This window comes from Nicotiana attenuata, unplaced genomic scaffold (genome assembly GCF_001879085.1).
Source record: "Nicotiana attenuata strain UT unplaced genomic scaffold, NIATTr2, whole genome shotgun sequence".
Lineage (NCBI taxonomy): Eukaryota > Viridiplantae > Streptophyta > Magnoliopsida > Solanales > Solanaceae > Nicotiana > Nicotiana attenuata.
In genome coordinates, this window is record NW_017676242.1 from 17,486 (window position 1) to 32,003 (window position 14,518).

The following is a 14,518-nucleotide window of genomic DNA, read 5'->3' on the forward strand; positions in this document are numbered from 1 at the left end:
ACGACCCGGCCAGTCGTCTCATGAGTTACTGCTCCGTTTCCCCCATTTCTGCTTCTTATTGCTTAATTTATCCATTTTTGAGGTATCGGGTTGGTTGAATTGAATCCGGATAGGTTTTGGTGAAGTTTGAGACACTTAGTCTCTTTTAAGAAGGCTTAAGTTGGAAAAGTCAACCGGATTTTGACTTATGTGTTAGAGGGCTCGGATGTGAGTTTCGATGGTTTGGTTAGCTTCGGGAGGTGATTTATGACTTAGGAGTGTGATCGGAATGGGTTTTGGAGATTTGGAGAAGCTTTAGGCTTGAATTGGCGAAGTTGATATTTTGGCGATTTCCGGTTGGTAGGCGAGATTTTGATACAGGGGTCGGAATGGAATTCTGAGAGTTGCAGTAGCTTCGTTGTGTCATTTGGGATGTGTAGGCAAAATTTCAGGTTATTCGGACGTTGTTTGGATGGGTTTTTGATCAAAAGCGAAATTCGGAAGTTTTTAGAAACTTAGGCTTCAATCCGAGGTGTTTTGGTTGATTTGATGTTGTTTGAAGTGTTTTGATGATTGGAACAAGTTTGAATAAGGTATTAGGTTATGTTTGTGCTCTTGGTTGAGGTCCCGGGGGCCTCGGGGTGACTTCGGGTGGTTAACGGAGAAGTTGGAATTTTGATGCAGCAGCTGGAATTGCTGCTTCTGGTATTCTCGCACCTGCTGATTGGGGACCGTAGGTGCAGCGCCGCATAAGCGGAGAGTTGCAGCAGAAGCGAAAATTGGTCAGGTGAGCTGAGACCGCAGAAGCGGTAAGGAGACCGCATCTGCAATGTCGCAGATGCGAAAATATGGTCGCAAATGCTGTTTAGGCTGGATAAGTGATTTCCGTAGAAGCGGAGGATTTAACCGCAGATGCGGTACCGCAGAAGCGGGTTCTGGACCACAGATGCGGGTGTCCCTGGGCAGAATGTATATAAGTCTTCTTTGCGATTTTTGAAGGTTTTCACCATTTTTGAACCCGAATTCGGGAGCTTTGGGCGATTTTCAAGAGGGAAATCAAGGAGACTTCGTTAAGGTAAGGATTTTGGACCTAAAACACATTTCTATGGTAGTATTTTATGGATTAAGGCTGTAATTTAAGGAATTAAAGGGCTAAAAATGGGGGATTAGGGCTTGAGTTTAAGAGACCTTTAAATGAGGATTTAAGGGGCCATTTGGACTCCGATTTTAGTATTCTTGATATGTATGAACTCGTGGGGAGATAAGGAATCTATTGGTGTGAAAATTTCTGAATTTCGAGACGTGGGCCCGGGGGTTGGGTTTCGATAATTTCGGGATTTGTGCCCTTTATTGATTGTTTTCGCTTGGGCTTTGTTCCCTTAACATATTTTGACGTCCTCGTTCTGATTTTGGATAGACTCGACGCGCGTGGAGGCCGATTGGAGGTGAGTAATGATTGTAAATGATGTTCTGAGGGTTTGAAACCCCGAAATTCACATCGTAGTGCTATATTGAGGTGAGACACACGCTTGATGATGAGCCTGGGGTCGTGCACTATTGGTGATTATGACTTGGTCCGTCCCAATTGATGATTTTACTGCGTATTTGATTGAAAACTATTTGTTATCATCATTATTTGGGCTGAATGCCATATTTGGGCCTAGTGCCAACTATTTGAACCGTTTGGGGCTTTTCATTTATATTCCCTCACTGTTTTGACTTTATACTTAAACTTAGTCCTGTTATTTACCACTGTTTTCATACTCAGCCATGTTTACCCAGTTTTAAGACTTAAATGATATTTTAAATGACGTTTGGGCGAAGAAATACTGTTTACTATTGCCCGAGGGGCTTGTGAGGATTTTTGACTGAGTAAGGCCGAGGGCCTATGTTGTGAGGAAACACTGATACTGATTTGAGGCCGAGAGCCTGAGATATGTATGCCACGAGGTGTCTTGATTGATATAAGGCCGAGGGCCTAGATTTGACGTCACGAGATGGCTTGTTATTGCGCTTGGGCCGTAAGGGGCCCCTCCAGGAGTCTGCATACCCCTAGTGACCGCGGGTACCCATTGTGATGTGAGATTAAGCCCGAGGGGCTGTTATTGTTGTGAGATGTTACCCGAGGGGCGGATGTGGTGATATTGTGCCCGAGGGGCGAGCTTCTATTTGATTACTTTACCTTAATTACCTGTTAATTACTTGTTTACTTGTTGAAAGAGGATTTTACTTGACTTTTCACGGTTTGCTGTTTTTAAATGATTTTACTGCTTCATTATTGAATGCCTTGTGCCTTGCGTGTTTTCTTACTTTCAGTCGTTATTTACATTTGTTACTGACTGAGTTGGAGTACTCACTTTACTCCCTGCAACCTGTGTGCAGATTCAGGCACAGCTGGTTCCGCCCCCGAGTGCTGAATTTCCTCCAGATTCAGGCGGGCTTTCGGAGATTACGAGGTAGCTGTTGACGTCCGGAGCCCCGTGTCTCTACTCCTTCGTTGTTTCTGCTTCTTTTCAGACATTGTACTAGTTATGTATTTAGCGGAATTTTATTATGACTTATAGATGCTCATGACTAGTGACATCCCGGTTAGGGCTGTGTATCGGTATTCTTCTGCGTATTTATGTTATTATCGGTTATTTCGAATTTATTCTTATCGTGTTTAGACCGTTCTTAAATGCCTATCTGTTAAAAATTGGAAAATGGGAAGTGTCGGCTGGCTTCGTCTTCACGAGAGGCGCCATCACGACCGGGTTCGAGGTTAGGGTCGTGAAAAGTTGGTATCGGAGCATAGGTTACATAGGTCTCACGAGTCATGAGCAGGTTTAGTAGAGTCTCGCGTATCGGTACGGAGACGTCTGTATTTATCCTCGAGAGGCTACAGAACCTTTAGGAAAACTTCATATTCTTGAAATTTTTGTCGTGCGAGTTTGTTGATCCGAGTACTAAACTTCTGTTATTCTATTCTCTCACAGATGGTGAGGACACGCGCTACCGGGCAGGGTGGACGACCACCAGTACCACCAGTCGGGGCCACTCGAGGCCGAGGACGCGGTCGTGGTCGTGGTAGAGGCAGAGCAGCGAGGGCAGCACCAGCAGATCCACCAGCTGCCCCAGTTCAGGATCAGGTTCCAGCTGTGGACCCTCCAGTAGCACCAGCTTAGGCACCAGCTGTGCCTATTGTGATTCCGGGTCTTCAGGAGGCCTTGGCTCAGATATTATTAGTTTGCACTGGCCTAGCTCAAGCGGTTTCAGCCACTACAGCCGCAGCTACTTCTCAGGCCGGGAGAGGCAGTCAGACTCCCGCCGCCCGCACACCTGAGCAGGTCGTGCAGGGACTTCAGACGCCGGGGGCACACCTAGCTCAGCTGATTGCCGCTGCTCAGGACTATGTAGTTCCTGTCATGCCAGAGGATGAGCAGCATAGGTTGGAGAGATTTGGTAGACTTCAGCCTCCGACCTTCAGTAGGGCAGAGGGCGAGGATGCCAGGGCTTTTTGGACAAGTGTCAGAGGATGCTTCGTACAGTCGGTATTCTGGAGACCAGCGGGGTCGCTTTCACTACTTATCAGTTCTCAGGAGCCGCTTTTACCTGGTGGGAGGATTTTGAGAGGCGTAGTCCTGTTGGTGTAGCACCCTTTTCTTGGAAGCAGTTCTCCGTTCTCTTTCTGGAGAAGTATGTACCGCAGTCTCGCAGAGAGGAGCTGCATAGACAGTTTGAGTGGTTGCGTCAGGGGGACATGACTGTGTCACAGTATGAGTTGAGGTTCTCTGAGTTGGCTCGTCATGCCATCTGGTTGGTCCCGATAGATAGAGAGAGGATTCAGATATTTGTCGATGGTCTTACTTATCAGCTCCGTATTCTCATGACTAGGGAGAGGGTGACTAGTGCTACATTCGAGGAGGTTGTGGATATTTCCCGGGATATTGAGTCTGTCCGTCGCCAGGAGGGAGAGGAGAGGGAGGCCAAGAGGCCTCGAGGATCTGGTAGCTACAGTGGTGCTCCTTCGAGGGGCCAGCTTCAACACGACAGAGGCCGACAGTTCCGACATGGTCAGTCTGATTGCTCAGGTTATCGAGGGGCATCGTCGGGTCATGGTTCCCACAGTTCACACTAGGGCCATTCTTCACTTACACTACAAGAAAAGTAGGATACGACGACATTTATTTAATAACATTTAAAATAAATATCGGAAATAAGGAAATTTCATGACATTTATAAGACAAAGTTGCAAAAATAAAGACATTTAATATAAAATGTCACAGTTATTGTGACATTTATTTCAAATGTCATAATATTTGTCAGTAATTAACAACATTTATAACAAATGTTAGAAATTTCTCTACATTTTTTTCAGTAATTAAAATTTTCCCTCCCATTTTTTTCACGACATTCACCTACTCCCTCCCATAGGTGAAAATTTAGGACAATGAATTAAGTAAAAAACCCTTATCTATCGAAGTTTAGGAATTGCGGTCGCCTCTGCCCAACTTTCTCTCTCTCACCATCACCGGCAACCATTTCAGGTAACCCAACTCATCTCTCTCTCTATATTTATATATATACACTCCCCTATCTCTTTTCTAAATTCTGGATTTTCTATTTTAATCGGAGATCTATGTTTCTATGAAGGATTTCCACACTTGTAAATTTTTATCTTTATTTAATAAGATTCAAGAACAAGATTTTCGAGTATCGTCATTCCTACGTCTTGTTTGCTATTTTTTATGTTTATGTTTGGTTTTAAAATTTTTGCCAATTAATATTTACTTCAATTTTGACTTTTGGGTGGAGCATTAGGGTATTCTATTCAAAGCTGTAATACATATTTTTTTGACCTTATGCTTGTGAACTGATTCTATGACGCAGGACAATTTTAGTACTACCTTCGTTTCTGGCCAACTCTATTTTCAGTTTTTAATTTAGATTTTGTATCTGCTAAGTGCACTACAACACTTCGCTATTATGACATGTTGGACGCTGAGAAGAGTATAAATTTTAGCACTGTATTATTAAATTTAAATTGGATATTCGAGTTTGAGTTCTGTTTAGAGGATTGCTTTTCGACCTACTTTGGAATGAGATAGTAGATTCACGTGGATGACCTGTGGGTTCTGGCTATTAAATTCTGTTTCGTTGCGATTTCAGGTAAACCAATATTTCATTGGGATTTCAAGTAGTTCAAATTTATGGTTTTGTTAAGAAGATTATTCTTAGCCTCTTTTGCATAGCACGACACATTTGTCCTTCTAGTCAGGTTGGATTGATGATTCTTTCAGGTTTTAAGTACATCTTATTTTTAAGTTTGCACTTTGATTTGTGTATTATGGGCCATTATTCTTATCTAGGATGAGATGGAAAGAGCTGGCGAATTGTTCATTTGAACATTCAGTTGAGGTGACATTCATTGACTAATACGCAAAATGTGTGCTCTTGCATGTCATATTCTTAATATACTGTTGCTAAAATAGTCCTGCGCTGATTTAATGAATATATTAAGTATAAATGTGAATTTTCTGCCAAGGAAATGGTCCTAGATTACTTTTTGAATTTGATAGTGATTGTTATTTAGCTCTCTTGCCTGACAGAGAAAGAGACATAAAGCTGTGGAAGAAGATAATTTTTTTTTTCCATAAAACAACACCTACGAGGTATTTCTTCTTCATATTCTTTGTACGTCATATATGTGGTTTATTCTTCATGTAGTGCTCTTTTGGTTAAATACTTCTGTGTATCTTTATTTCTTCTCAATAATTTGATCATTTGCCCTGTATCAACTCTTGATTCCGAGCTCAATTTGTATATACAAGGGAAGCCTTTCCTTAGAGTGCAAGAATAGTGTTGTATAACTAGTTATAGGATTCAAGTTCTTTTTTTCTTTAATGCTGTTGTCCCTCTTAAATTTTTTGGAAAGAATTGAGGTTAATATTGTTAAGTAGCAATTTATTCTACTTCTCAGAATTATTAGCATTCTTAATTTACTGAAAGAATATTTATTTCTTTAGGATCAACTTGTAAATTCTGCTTTTTCTGGGAAGTTCAGTCTCTGAAGTGTTGTGCTTGGTGTTTCTATAATATAGCTTGATAACCAAATCTATGTTTTGAATAGTCTAATATTTTTTGTCAGGTTAACATAATCAAGAATTGCAAACAGTGGAGCTAGCATGGAGAAAAAGAAGAGGGTAAATTGTGAAAAAGTATAGAAGACACTCTTCCTTTTCTTTATTACTATATAATTATAATTTTTTTTTTATGTGGACTTCTTGTACAGCATTTTTGGTGGATGTGAGATCAATTACTAGCAAGGGAGTGCTCGACTTTTGGAAAGATGGATCCATAGAGCTTTATTGCATAATTTATTCTGGAAGTTAAAGGGAATTAGCTCGAAATAGCAGTGATCTTAACATAGGTGTACGATGGATTCTGTCTTTTATGATTTAATTAGTTTTAAGATTTGTCTTTTTGATTTAGTTAGTAATGGAGAGATGATTTAATTTGATGCAATCAAAATTGTAAGGAGTACGCTTATTCGATCATCACTTTGTTCTTTTGCTACAATAATAAGAGTTATTTTCTTTAGATATATGTTGTATTTGTTACATTGATATGGTGTTTCATATTTATGAATTACAGACTTGATAAAATATTTATGTCACTATGAAACAACTAATTTTGTATTGTCATTAACCTAAATGTTGAAAATTTTGATATGACATTTCCCAAAACTCATAAATAAATGTCGTGAAACTTTTATTTCCATTCTAATATAAATGTCAGATTTATGATTGTGACATTTTAAAAAGGCTATAAATACATGTCGTAAATTTTTTACATGTCGTACATTTTTTACCAACATTAGGCTAAATGTCATAAATTTCAAGTGACAATTTTATAAATGTCGCAAATCTCTTACCGACATTAACATAAATGTCGGAAAATTCCCGACACCAAAATTTACGACATTTAGTACAAATGTAAATTAAATGTCGGTAAATGAATTAATGACATTTAAGTGACCTAATACGACATTTATATAATGTCGTCGTTTCCTTACTTTCTTGTAGTGTTAGTGCCCTCCCAGCTTAGAGCTCATCCCGTGCTCCCTCTATTCATGGCTCTTCTACACCGAGTGCATCTGCTGGTCACTCCGGTGCGAGGGGTTCCCATTAGTCCCCTTCCCCAGCACCTGGGAGTTGTTACGAGTGTGGCGAGATGGGCCACATGTGGAGGCAGTGCCCCCGCCGTGTTGCTAGTTCATCCCAGCAGAGGGGCCAGTCATCAGCTTCAGCGCCAGTTGCTCCACCACCACCAGCCCAGCCAGCTAGGGTTGGAGGTCAGTCAGCCAGGGGTCGCCCCAGAGGGGGAGGTCGAGCAGGGGGCGGTCAGGCCCGTTTCTATGCTCTTCCAGGCAGACCCGATGCCATCGCTTCAGATGCTGTTATTACAGGTATATCGAGCCCGAGGGGGCCCCTAGCTGGTCGTCCTCGACCCTGATTTTCGACTGGTATTGGTTATGAACATCCGACCAAGTCACATCCAGGTACTCGAATAGGTTCTGCTTCAGCTGTTTCGAAGCCACCGAGCTTCGTTTGTTCAGACCTTGAGTGAAAGCCTGTAACGCCCAGTCGTCGGAGACTGGTTGTAGTTCCATTCGTTCCATCTAAAAGCGAGATACGAACTCTCGCAGCATCTCATTATCCCTCTGCTTCATCTTGAAGACGTCTGATTTCCTTATTGCTACTTTGATGGCACCAGCATGTGCCCTAATGAAAGAATCCGCCAACATGGCAAATGAATCTATCGAGTTTGGGGCCAGGTTGTGATACTACATCATTGCCCCTTTAGAGAGCATTTCCCCAAACTTTTTCAGCAGGACGGACTGAATCTCGTCGTCCCTTAGGTCGTTGCCCTTTACTGCACAGTAGGGTAGTGACGTGCTCGTTGGGGTCCGACGTTTCGTTATACTTTGGAAGGTCGGGCATTCTGAACTTCTTCGAAATGGGCTCCGGAGCCGCCTCCTGTGGGAACGGCTTTTGCACGAACTTCTTTTAATCCAACACCTTTCAGGATCGGGGGTGCTCCCGGAATCTGGTCGACCCTGGAATTATAGGTATCTACCTTTTTGTCATTGGCCTCTATCTTCTTCTCACCCGATTCAATCCTCCTCGTGAGGTCCTCGAGCATCTTTACGGTGGCGGGGTCGGTTGCCGACCTGTTGTTGCTCGATTTCACCGATACCTGCTCGGCTGGGGGAGCTGTCCCTACTGCTACCGTGCTAGGAGTTTTCTGGTGACTTTACAGCTGGGAAATAGCCAGCTGTTGCGCCTGCAACATTTCAAAAAAAACGTGAAGGCTAACCTCCCGTTCTTCCCGAGCTGGGGTCTTTTGGGCTTCTTGTTAGTCGCCTTGTGTGAGCACGTGATTTTTGCCCTATATATGAATTACTCCCAAAAATTCAAACAAAATGATCTTTCTCTATTTTTACAATTTTTGTGAATTTGGTGTCATTTTTTTTGGTAATTGTTGCATTTTATCTGTGCATCTTAATTCGTATGAAAAATACAAAAAAAAAAAAAATACGCATTTGCATTCAGGATTTAATTTCATATTTTAGCATTAAGGGTTAAGTTATTTTTAGAACAAAATATAATGAAAATAACAAATAGTCTATTTTTGCATTTTTAATTGTTAATTGTTGAATTTGTCTTGATTTTACTTTAAATAGGATTTAATCAATTTTTAGGAATTAATTAGCTTAGTGTTGGAAATAATTTAGGATTTTATTTTAATTTTTGCATTTTTTTACAAAATCAGAAAATACAAAAAGAATATAATATAATAAATAAAATACAAAAAAAAGCTGCCTAAGTAATGCCCAGAATTGGGCCAGTTAATTAATTTCGCCCAAGCCCAAACCTAGCCCCAGCCCAGTCCAAAACGTCTACAACCGATCCAGTCTCTTTTCCCCACCAAACGACGCCGTTTTGGCGTCACAAAATTTGGGCCATTCATCCTCCCTAATCCAACGGCCCACGTCTTTTCTCGATGAATGATATAACTGTCCGAATAATTAAACCCTAAAAAAAAACACTCCTCGTCTTCCTCGTACCCTCTCCTCTGTAACTCCACCGGCGCCGGCGCCGTCGCCGGCGAATGGCACCAACTCCGTTGCCTCCAAAAAATACACCCCAGATTCCCCTTCTCCTCCTTTACCTGAATCCACTGTCCTTTGCTTTCAAATCTTACTGGAACTCGTCGAATATCCGTTCAAAAGTTTCCGGCCACGACGCTACCTCGTCCAAATGACATCAAACTAACACCATAGAACCGCCTAAGCCTCCTCTACCCAACCCCTCTAACCGCGTCTCTCGAATCTTGCCGGAACTACTCGAATCTCCATTTGAGCTTTCCCCGGCCAAAACCTTAAATGCCCAAATGCATGCAATTTGACACCGTATGGTCCCTAGGTTTTTCCCCTAAGAGAATTCGTCGTTATTAGAGTTCAATTCCTGCCCAAGCTGGTTGATTTCAAAATTTGAAAGTCAGTCGAGTGTCCAGTGAGTCTTTTATCTTATCTTTCTATGCTCTATGCTTCTTCTTCTGTTTAAAAATTGAATAAGTCTCTTAAATTTCTGATTAGTTATGGTTTTGTTTAATTTCACACTGATTTGAATTTTCTTTAGTTTAGTTTAATTTTAATTGATTGTGTTTTGTTCTGTTAGTTTAAGTGTTAAACGATAGCCTAATTAGTTCAATAAATTAGTTATTAGTTGGATCGAAATTTGTTCAGTCTTGATGTAGTTTTGGATAATAACAGTGGTAATTCAATTAGGGTTTCATTAGGTCGTTAACAATTGATTCAGTATGATAAGTCAGTAGTTGTTAGTAGCTATTCAATAACAAGTAATTAGTTGATTGTGTTAGTTAGTTTAGCAATTGATTTGTTTCTTTTGATGCATGATGTTCTCCAGTTTTGTTTTAAGTAATTGTTAAGAATTGGTTTAGCTGATAGCTGAATAAATCAGACCTTAGGTAACAAGGGGTTTGGGACATTTAAGCAGAGAGGTAATTTCAAGGATAGTCAGGGGCAACTTGGGTATTTAGAATTGGATAATAGTGCTAGAAATCCCTAGATCTTACTAGATAGGGGCATGAGTGGAGTTTTAGGAAATTTGAGGCATTAGCTTGAGTCACAAGTCAATAAATAAGGGGTAAAAATTAAAAATTAAGAGGGGCTAAAAGAGAAACAGAAATCTGATGCTTATTTTTGGTTGTCTATAAAAGGCATCAGAATTGCCTTGATGAAGCAGTTTTTTTTTCAGCCATCTAATTTCCCCAAAACACTCTTTCTCTTTAGTTTTTCAAATCTGAAGTAGGAAATTCAAATTTCAAAACCAAAAACAAACAAAAAAAAACTAAAAATCAAAAAAAAAGTACTGTTCCATTGAAATTAGAAATTGATTTCAGCTTTTGGTTGTGGATTCGCATTCTGTAGATGCTAGCTTTGCTTGTTGAATTTCAGAAGGGTTTAATTGAGCTTTACACCAGGGAAATTTCAGAAGGGTTTTAAGTTCAGTTTTGAGTTATTTTGGGTGATTTCGAGTTAAAATTGGTGTTTTGAATCTAGTTTGGGTGTTTTGCTGGCTGTTTGTGCATCAGTATTCATTTTTGGTTGATTTGCTGCTTTGTTAGCTCTGTTTGGTTTAACATTTCTGGACTGCCTGATCTTATTTGGGCTATTTGTGATCAACCGCTGATTGCTGCTGATCCTGTCTTCTTCTCCATTGTTTCCTACTTCCAGGTACACTTCGTTGAAACACCTCGATGTGACTCTGAGTTGAAGACAAATTGGAAATTGCTCATCAAATTTAAGCTCATGTGTATATTGTCTATTGTGAATATTTATATAAGTAACGATTTGAATTGTTAAACCATTAAAGGCATTCCTACGTAGATCTCCTAGTTAGTAGTTTGTTTTTAACTTGTGTTAGTTCGTATTATTAGAATAGTATATTTTGGATTCATATTCAATCTGAACTGGGCTGTAAAACGGAATATAGGCTATGCTACGTGGAATCCAGATCTATTAAATGTATGTTAACATCAATAAATTAGCTATTGCTTGATTAACTCATTAAGTTCTTCAAATGTTATAGCCATTGATTAGCCACTGTTTTTTTTGCTATTCTAAGATCAGAGTATAATTGGAATACTAAAAATAAGTTTAGCCAATAAGGTCATTTGAATTTCTATTTGGTTGAGTTTTGCTGATAGAATCAAAGCTTAATGGCCCAGCTTTGTCGATTTGGGTCTCACTGCCTTACTGAGTGGCCCAGGTCCTGTTTGAGTGTTGTACGTTTGGGCCTGGGCCAAAGCCTACAAATGGCTGATTTTGGTTATAGGCTGGCTAGCTATTCTTACTCTTTGGGCCTCTCTTGGAGCCTAAGGGCATGTTTAATTTAAATCATCATTTGTTTGCATTAGGCCAATGATATTAACCAAGTAGGACTTTTCTATATTTTTAGAGACAAGTAAAAAATAGAAAATCATAGTCACTTTAGGTTTGTCCTTTTAAAATAAAACGAGATGAGCCTCGCTAAACAAAACAAATAAATTGCGGGGCCCTCGACAAATGTTTATACTAAAATACTTAGACTTCGGGATGGGCCGTTTAGCGAATTTCACGGCCTTCCCCAAAGACAATAACGCGATAGTCTCTTTAGGCACGCGATTTTAAATAATTTTACCTTCCTAAAAGTGGGTGCACATTTATGTGACCCAAATCCAAATCTCAACGAAGTCGAAATGTGTTAACAATCACGGGTGCACTGGTGCGACGTGGTTCGAGGCGCATTTTCACGACGTTGCAATTCTTAAAAAAATAAAAATAAAAGCGGTTTATTATTAAAGCACATAGGTTAGAACATGTTTTAAAAATCAGATAAAATCAAATACAACAGTTGAGCGACCGTGCTGGAACCACGGAACCTGGGAGTGCTTAACACCTTCTCCCGGATTAACAGAACTCCTTATCCGGATTTCTGGTTCGCGGACTGTTAACAGAGTCATAATTTCCTCGGTTCGGGATTCAATCGGTGACTTGGGACACCATTTATCTCCCAAGTGGCAACTCTGAATATTAATAATAAATCCCGTTCCGATTGTCCTTTAATTGGAAAAACTCCTTTACACCCTTGCGGGTGTAGGAAAAAGGAGGTGTGACACCTTGGTGTATGCTCCTGTTAGTATGAGAGCTTATTTCGACGTGTTGAGCGTCGCGTGAAATCGCATCAACGGGAATCAGTTCCGGTGCGTCCTCAGGGTTTCGTGGTGGTACACTGACACCTGGGACATCAACACCATTTTCTCTATGGTCTTGAAGGTTGGTATTTACTGAATCAGACATTTCGACGTGAAATCAAAGATCTTTGGATAAGAAGAAGCGTGAAAGATAACTTGCGCTGTGTAATGAAACCAGCAAGAAAATAATCACTATTACCGTTTACCGTGAAAATGGTAACACAATTAAATTTGATTATGGGACTCTAAAAATACGTGATCTATTTTTATGCTGGTTGTTAAGCAGTTGATGCTATGTGAAAGACTTAGAAATGAGATAAGAGTTAGGAATAAGGCAATAACCAAACCGATAGGCTAACTTAGAAACGAGATAAGAGTTAGGAATAAGGCAATAACCAAACCGATAGGCCAACAATAGGGGCCTCGAGCTTGTCGATTCGGGGGCCTCGAGGTCGATTCCGATGCTCGGGTAGGAGCTATCGAAGGTAGTTAAAGAATGACTAACAGTTATAATAAAATCAACGAAGGCTCTTTATGGCCAATGATAAGCAATAAATGATGAACATTAATGAAGATAATAAATGGAAGCAATAATATCAAGAGAATGTGTTAGAGAGCAGAGAGAATGTTCTTGTGTATTTAGTATGGAGCAACAGGTCCTTTACAAATGAAAGGGGTTCCCCTTTATATATGAGGGAGGACATAGTACAAAAGCATTAATTGCAACGATATGGGGCAGGTATAGCCACCTACTGCCCAGATACGTTTTCAGACTAGTTCACTACGCTTTGTCAGCTCTAGTCACGTGCCTTGGGAACTCCACCATGAATCACCGAGACCGGCGATTCACATTTTCCCAGGGCCGGTCATTACTCATAACGTACTGAAGTCGTACTGTTCGGAAATCGACCGTCGAGGATTCTCGGAGTCAAACACTGGAAGCCCTCGAGCTGCCGTGATGCTCGTGAAATCGGGCCATCGATTTCTACTGTATACAATATCACAACTTGCCAATATCAACAACAATAACAATGTTTCAACAACAGTAGCCCATGGCTCCACCATAACATTACAAGAATATCAACAACAACAATGAATGTAAAATGCTCAATAAGATAGATGTCTCAACAATAACTAACTTCACAACAACGTGTGACCAACCTTCACAACTTCAACACCAATTAACTGAACAATGAGAGAAATAATGTACAACCATGATATTCGATAAGACCAACTAAAAACAAAAGAGATAACATTTGGCAATGAGTGTCACATAATGGAAATCAACAAGGAAAGGGATAACATGAACGATTATTTCAAGTAAATGATAATCAATAAGGAAAGAGATAACACGATCAATAACTTCAAATAATGATAATTAACAATGAAGAGATATCATGTGACAATAAAACAGGTAGCAAGTTCAAATAAAGCATGAGAGAGAATGATTAATTAGCAGGAAGAACAAGTATTAACAAAATCATTGATGGCACGTAAGGGTAGACTATCAACAAAAGTCAACCCGGAGCTTGTCCGGCCAAAACCCGGGTCCAATTGTAGATTCCGTCTACCCATGACCCCACGAGTTCATATAGGTAATTAGTCTCAACATTTGAGTTCAAATTGACTCTTCAAAACTCAATTTCTTATTTTTCAAAAATTGACAAAGTTTCACAAATTTTCACTTTGATTCACATGATTTTAATTTTAAAATCTAAGATATGTTGATGGAATATGATTAGAAATAGATTACAATCACTTACCCAAGGGTTGTAAGTGAAAATCCCCTCTCCCAATTGCCTCCGATCGAGTCTAGGGTTCAAAAATATGAGAACGAGTTCAATCCCGTCTTCCAGCCCTTTAACAAGTTCCAAATGTCGCATTTACGACACAAGTTTTGCATTTGCGAGACTTCGCAATTGTGAACTAGGGCTCGAATTTGCGAACCCCGACAGAATCAGATACATCAATTGCGATAGATTCTTCGCAATTGCGAACTAGGGAACATTGCAAAAGTGAACAATTGTTCGCAATTACGAACACTGTCCAATTATTGCTGGCTTCACAAATGTGAAGGGTAGGTCGCATTTGCGACAACTACCCCTCACCTGCCACATTCGCAAATGTGAGCCTGGTGTTTGCATTTGCGACACCAGAGAACCAGACACCAGGTACCAGAGTTTGTAATTTTTAGTCCAGAAAACCTTCTAAAACATGTTTGAAACTTACCCGAGCCCTC

The 14,518-nt window shown here is 40.2% G+C and overlaps 1 long non-coding RNA gene across 3 annotated transcripts; it reads left to right on the top strand.

The window, feature by feature from the left end:
- The first annotated feature begins 5,225 nt into the window (after window positions 1-5,225).
- LOC109220871 lies at window positions 5,226-6,498 on the top strand. Of its 3 annotated transcripts, XR_002067161.1 has the most exons (5): window positions 5,226-5,236; window positions 5,328-5,376; window positions 5,568-5,630; window positions 6,089-6,161; window positions 6,251-6,498. It is a non-coding gene; the product is annotated as an uncharacterized LOC109220871 (long non-coding RNA). The 3 variants fall into 3 exon arrangements; XR_002067159.1 differs by lacking the exon at window positions 5,226-5,236 and having other exon boundaries at window positions 5,273-5,376; XR_002067160.1 differs by lacking the exon at window positions 5,226-5,236 and having other exon boundaries at window positions 5,273-5,376; window positions 6,107-6,161.
- The last annotated feature ends 8,020 nt before the right edge of the window (window positions 6,499-14,518 follow it).